The 7,437-nt window shown below is 35.1% G+C and overlaps 1 pseudogene; it reads left to right on the forward strand.

Moving 5' to 3' along the window:
- Nucleotides 1–3,682: 3,682 nt before the first annotated feature.
- LOC130028448 (uncharacterized) lies at nt 3,683–3,800 on the forward strand (annotated as a pseudogene).
- Nucleotides 3,801–7,437: the final 3,637 nt, after the last annotated feature.

A 7,437-nucleotide genomic window follows, 5' to 3' on the forward strand; every position in this document is an offset into this window, starting at 1 on the left:
GATAGGATTTCACATTACTTCTGTTAGGTACAAAGAATACCTTAGTCTAGAGAAAAAGAGCTCCAAAATTTTTATATGATACACAGCAAATTTTACCCGTTCTAATTATTTCTGACTTTATGTGTTTTTAGCACTAAATGTAAGCCATATCAGCTATGATTATATTTTAATATGACCTATTGTCTAACTTATGAATTGAATGCAAATTAATTTTAAAATTATAACAGATACTTAAAACAGAAATCAAATTGAACACGTGAAAATGTTACTGTGAAGCAAATCTTACTGTAAAAAGACTTGTAAAATTAAATATTAAGTCTGCCAGAGTCCAGAAGAAATAAACTTTCCCTTTTTGATAGAGCATTCATGCATCAGGAGATGTTCAGACAGAATACTTAATGTCCATTTGTCATTGTTTTTGCCAATTTAATATCCCCTTCACAAAAATGGTTAGAGTAAAACTGTTTATGAAATAAAATAGTTATTTAGAAATAAAGTATGCAAATACATGGCTTACATAAATTATAAAGTTGAGAAGTGGCATGAACTCATGTGCTTTAATTTATAGTCTAGATTTTATTTATATGAATAAATGAATAGTAGACAGATTTAACACTTTAGTGCCAAGGAATTATTTTAATTTTTAGTTTTAGTTTTGGGGCCATGCCGTACAGTGCTCAAGGCTTACTCTGGGCCCTATGCTCAAGGACCATTCCTGACAGGGCCCAGGGGACCATATGTGGTGCTGGGGAGTGAACTTGAGTCAACCAGAGGCAAGCCAAGTGCCTTCCCCACTGTATGATCTGTCCAGTCCCAGTGCATAATTTTAGAGTGTGTTCACATATCTATAAAATTTATCAGGATGGAAATAGGAGCATGTTTTAAATTATTGACATAGCTAGAACATGGAGGTATGATAATGCAAAAGTGTCCAAACAAAACAGCTGATGTTCATGACAACTTCAGAATAGATATAGAATAGGAATGTTTAAAGGTAATAGACATTCAATGAAACTGGAACTGGTCACCAGCAAGTTTGCAATCAGCACAGGTAACAATAGCTGGAGTATGCCTAAAGCCATGAAAAAATAATAATAGTCTGCCATCTAGAGGCAATGAGAACATTTTTAACAGGTTGATACAATAAATCTGAACAGAATTGTATTTCAAAGCAGGGAAAACCTTCCCTGCAACTTCAAGTTCTGCATTTAAAAGGGTGGGAAGCTGATTCGTTTTTTTATTTTATTTTATTCTGAGAGAAGAGATAAAAAGAAAGACAATTGTGAGCTAGTTGCCAGGAATTCTCATACATGAAAGGCATAGAAAGAAAGCTATTCCACGGCTAAGTGCCAAATTTTATGGGGATGGCTTTTTGTGTCAAGCAAATTTTGGTAAAAATGAAAACACACAGAATCAGACATTCATGTGGAATTGAGTTTATAGATATACTTGATCTTGTTTGAGCTGAAAAAAAGTACAGATAGAATGCAGCCTGGGTGAAAGCCACTATGAGGTTCATACATTATTCTGCATTTTCATTTAAAATGGGCACAGGAAACCTTTGTCCTGAGATATCTCCAGATAGGCACTCTCAAAAATGCTTTGAAGGCTTAATTCTATAAAATGCTGTGGTCTTTCTGGCACTATTTTTTTTAATTTAAAATAGCTAGGAAAATGGAACAACCCACTTTCACTCTCCCTATTACTGTGTGTTCATCACTATTTCAGCTATTCAGATCAAAAAGTGAAAGAAGTTGAGGTTAAAATGTACTAAAATTTTAATTCAAGACACAATAGTTAGCAAGTATTTAAAGTTTATTTCTTTCTTAATCTTTTCTCGCCCTAGAACAGAATAAAATGTGTTCACACAAACTTGACAATTATACAGTGCCAAAACACTTCTAGCATGGCACCATTCACAAAGACGTTTTACAGTGGTGGTGCTTTTGCTGGAATTGTCGCTCTCAGCAGTTAGCTTAAATATTTAGCATAGGAAATTATAAAACTTTAGGGCCTGGGATGTAATACAACAGATAAGGAGATTGCTTTGTACTTGGCCAAAACTGGGTTTGATCCCCTGTACTCCCTATGATGGCCCAAGCCCACAGGATTGATCCCTGAGCTCAGGGCCAAGAATAAGCTCTGAATACCACAAGGAGTGGCCAAAATGAGAAAAAAAAGAAAAGTTATAAAACTTTAGATTAAAAATATGACCAAACACTAAGAGAAAAAATCCTTGATATAACACAAAAGCATGACTGTTGAAAAAGAGCATGAAGAAACTAGATCACGGTATCACTGTATCATTGTCATCCCACTATTCATAGATTCACTATAGCAGAAGCCAGTAACGTCTCCATTCGTCCCAGCCCTGAGATTTTAGCAGCCTCTCCTTATTCATCTTTCCCAATGCTGTACTGGAGGCGCTTTCAGGAGAAACTAGATATAAAAAAATATTATCTGTTTTTGGGCCACACCTTATGATGTTCAGAGTCTACTCCTGGGTCTACACTCAGAAATTACTCCTGGCTTTTGCTCAGAGTACTATACAAGATGACAGAGATCAAACCTGGGTCATTGCAGGTAAGACAATTGTCCGACTTGCTAACTATTTCTCTGGCCCCTGTGCCAGAAAATTGTGCCAGAAAAACTGTAGAAAAAAAATTGCTCTGTGATATACTCTATTAAGCAAATGATAAAACAGACAAACCGGAGTGGAAGAAATATTTGCAAATATCTGACAAACAAATTAAGTTTCAACATTACATTCATATACTTAATATTCAAAGACAAAATCTTTCAATTTGTAAGCAATTAACATCTCACCCAAGAAGATTTATAGATAACAAAATAAGTTCATTAATAAAAAAAGCTGCCAACACTCTTAGACATTGGGGAAATGAAAAGAAAAGCCAAAATTAAGGTTAGACTGTGCATCTATCATAATGACTGGAGATAAAAAACTGACAACAATAAATGTGTGAGGGTGTGAAGAACTATCACTCACACTTTTCTGGAGTGAATATCAAGTGGTATAGTCATTTGGTATAATATCTTAGCAATTTCTTATAGAAATAATCATGCAGTTACCATAAAACCCAATCATTACTTGAGCATTTACTTTGGAAAATGAGTATGTGTTCACATACTAAAATGTGTGAATGTTCAAGAAATTTTATTTAAGATGGAAAAAAATGAGTATTCAAATAATATATATTCATATACAAAGAGTTCAAAAAACTATGTGATATTTACACTAAGGTGTACATTGAGCAATAAAAGGAAATTGACTATTAATGTGGGTGAGTGTTGAAGCTCAAGGAAACAGTAGAAAAAGAAATTCCAAAATTAATATACTGTTTGATTCCATTTATACAAAGTTAAAAATCCTCTATAGAGATAGCACTATTCTCTTAGGTATGGTAGGAATTATAAGAATCTACACATGAGTCAGTGAAATCATACAATGGTTAAGATGTTTGCCTTGTTGACCCAGATTTGATCCCCAGTACCATGTATGGTGCCCAAGTATCTCCAGTAGTGATCTCTGAGCACAAAGTCAGGAGTAAGTCCTAAGAAATGCCTGGTGTGGCAAGGAGGAAGGAAGGAAGGGAGGGAGGGAGGGGAAGGAGGGAGGGAGGGAGGGAAGGAGGGAGGGAGACGGATGGATACAGATACATATCTGCAAACACTGATAGACCTTGAACAATTTGCACTTGTTCTTTTGGTTTGCCCTTGAAGAGAAAAAGCCCAGCACTTCCTGTCTCTGTGGCAGTCAAACTGAATAGGAGAGAACATCTACTCCCCCACCAAAAATCTACATATGTGATAAAACCTGCATAGAACCAAGAGACACACACCTCTACTTGTACATACACACAAATTTTTGTAAAAGTTATGAAATCAGAATCAGTGGGTTGTATCTTTGTCAATTTCTGTACCACTATAGGTTCTACAATAGGCAAGATGCTGCCATTGGAAGAAACTAGGTAAACATGCACATTGCATGCTCTCTCTCTCTCTCTCTCTCTCTCTCTCTCTCTCTCTCTCTTCTGCTTTAGTTCTGACATCCACACACAAAAACAATAAAATAGTGTATCTGAAGCAAACTCAGTTTTCTTATGAAATATACAGGAGTGAAGTGAACTATATATCTCACAATAACCCTAAGCTATATAATATATAATATGCATTTCATGCACCGTTCTCTCTTAAATATTTAATTTACTCACGAAAATCAAAATAAACTAATTTCTCTACTGTTTCCTTTCATTTGATGGTTCATTAAAATGAGATAACAGATCAATAACCCACACAGCAAGCAGGAAGGGACTTCATGTACATCAAAGCATTCAGCCTCTGCTGAAACAATCAACTCCCCTGAAAGAGGTTTATCCGCAACCTTCCTTTGGTAGCTGAAAACTCAGGCATCGAGTGGTCTATTCCTACCATTCCCACTAAAACATACAAGTTGCAGGAGGAATTCGGCACAATGTGTGGCTGAACCATAAGAAGGACCTTGGAAGCCGGTGCCTTATTTCTCTGACTTGGTTCCACACCTCCCCAGTATGTTAATTTATTTCTGTAGACTTGTGCAGTAATGTATTTTTTTCTTTTAATTCCATTTCTCTGTTTAATTTTTTTAACTGAGATTCTATGGTTTACAGTACTGCTAGCAATGGTTTCTCATGCACTGAATTCCAAAACCACACCCATCACCAGTATACACAGTTCCCTCCCCAAATGGCAGAAACTAAAGACAGAGATTGATTAACTCCTTACCACTTCAAAACAAGGCCTTTAAAAAAAAAGATTTTATTTTGGCACTGAGATTTACAATGCCATGAATAGGGGTTTCATGCATACACTGTACCACCACCACCACACCCACCACCAATACCCACTTTCCTCTCACAAGGGCCCTTCCTCTCAGCCACTGGAGCCCATCATATACACCCCCATAAACTCTGTGGACCATCTGAAAGTGTGATTGAGAGATCTAGGCAATGAAATGCATTTAACACAAATCTGACTCACTGATTAGTCCTATGAGTACATTGTGGAATCTACATAGTCTTGGAAACTATGGACCATTAGATAATAATTTTTTTCAACACTAGGTTGATCATGACTGGTAACTTGAAACATTAAAAAGTTTGATATATTGCATAAATAAAGTAAATTTTCTTATGATCAAAATATTCCCATGTATAAATATTCCCTTTGGGAAAATATGTCAAGATTGGCACCTAGTTTTCTTTTAAAGTGGCCATTTAACAAAGAAGCAATTTAAGAAAAGTAATACAATAAGATAAATCCATATAAAGACTGTGATACACTCATCCCCATAATATATGGTTTTCTATGCAGTAGGACACTCTTCTACCTTCCAATTTACTAGTCTGAGATTACACCACAGGGAAGATTCAAATCTACATGGAAAATGTGTTTGTGTAAATCTTACCAAAGCAGGCCAGAGATTAAACGAAAACCTCAGTGTGACTCTCAAAATACCTGCGCCAACTTTTAACTTCATACACAGGCATGCTATGTTAGCACTTAAGTATTTGGATAAACACAATCTCTCATACATATCAAACGTTTCTTTTAAGCACCTTTCTTTGGCCAACACTCCTCTTATCTCCAAATAGCATGAACTTCACAGTCAAAAAAGGTTTTCTTTTGAAAAAAGAAGAACAAAATACATTTTAAATATACAGAACTACAAAAAATAAGACATTTTCTTGATGGCTATTCAATTAAACAAAAGTTGCAGAAAAAGCAAAAGAACACAAATTCTGGTGACCTGATATACAAAATAATGTAAAGAAAAATGGACATAGATATGTATATATGCATATATATATTTCATGTCTGTCCCCATAGTTCAAGGAAATGACAAATATATTAAGAAATAAATTTAAGACTGTGCTCGAAAAACAGAGATTATTATTAGTAGATAAAAAGATACATTGAAAAAAATTCTACATCCCAACACATAGGGAAAAAAGAGACTTACAGATATGATTTCTAGTGATTTTGGATCATATGTGGGAAAGATCAGACCATAATTCAGGGACATGCCATACTCTCCTACCCCAGCACCCTGATGGTAAGTAGATAGGGCTTTGTTTTTTATTCTTCCTTTTAACGGCAGTTCAACATGCATTTACTTCTGTGTTCAACTCTCCATTAGTTCAGAAGCTATCAATTAACATTAATAGTAGTCATATAGACACTCATTTCTTTACATAGTGCCTGGCACAGTGTTAAAGTTCAGTAAATACTGAGTGGCTGAACAAGAGAACTTTTTTTATTTCTGTCGTTTGAAAATGATCACAAGGAGAGAGAGAGAGAGAGAGAGAGAGAGAGAGAGAGAGAGAGAGAGAAAGTGCCTGCCATAGAGGGAGACAGAGAATGGGGGGTGAAAGACGGGTGGAAGGAGGGATACTGGGGATATTGGTGATAGAAATTGTACACTGATGAAGGGACAGATGTTGGAACATTGTATGACTGAAACCCAATCATGGACAACTTTGTAACTATGTATCTCATGGTGATTTAATAAAAAAAAAATATATTTTTAAATGATCACAAGTTCAATTTTATATGACTAAATTTTCAACATTTATTGATAGCTGGGCTATGGCTGACTAAAGATTTTTCTAAGTTGATTAAATGCATGATTTAAATAACTCTAAAATTAATTAATTTCTTAATCATAGAGTATATTATATATTAATGGTATAGTATAATCACGATGATATTTTCATATAATCTTAATAAATATAGTTTTTACAGACTGTAGGGATAGTACAAAAGGTAGGGTAAATGCACACAGCTAGCTCAGGTTCAATCCCTGGCATCCCATATGGTCCCGCAAGCAGCTACAGGATTAATTCCTAAGTGCAGAGCCAGGAGTAACCCCTGAGCACCTCTGGGTATGGCCAAAAAAATAAAAAATACCCAATATAATTTTTTCAAAGAGTCACAAACTCTTAGCAAGGAAAATTACTCCTTGCTTCCTTTTTCTGTTATTTCCCCCATATCTTATTTCTTTTTTCATTTTTAGTACATTTTGCAACAAATATTTTAGTTCCTTCCACAAGGCATAACCCTGTTTGGGGCAGTGGGTTTGAAGCATCATGGAAAGAGACAAAAAAAATACCTATTCTTGAGGACTTTTTATTATTGAAGGTGGTATTTTAATTGGTAATAGGTCTAATCTTGAATGATCAAGATATTAAAGAAAGATCATGAGGTACATTTGTAGAGCAGGAATAATTACTGAAATGACCTGCTGATTAGCAGGCAGCTTTTCCAAGTGAGATTTTACAGGTTCTACATTGAGCAATTCTGAAAAAATATCATTCATATTACAGATGCTGTAGATTCTTAATTAAATTTTTACACAAATGGGGTAAGCTTCCTTAACAC

Source organism: Sorex fumeus, unplaced genomic scaffold (assembly GCF_029834395.1).
Source record: "Sorex fumeus unplaced genomic scaffold, SorFum_2.1 ptg000039l, whole genome shotgun sequence".
NCBI lineage: Eukaryota > Metazoa > Chordata > Mammalia > Eulipotyphla > Soricidae > Sorex > Sorex fumeus.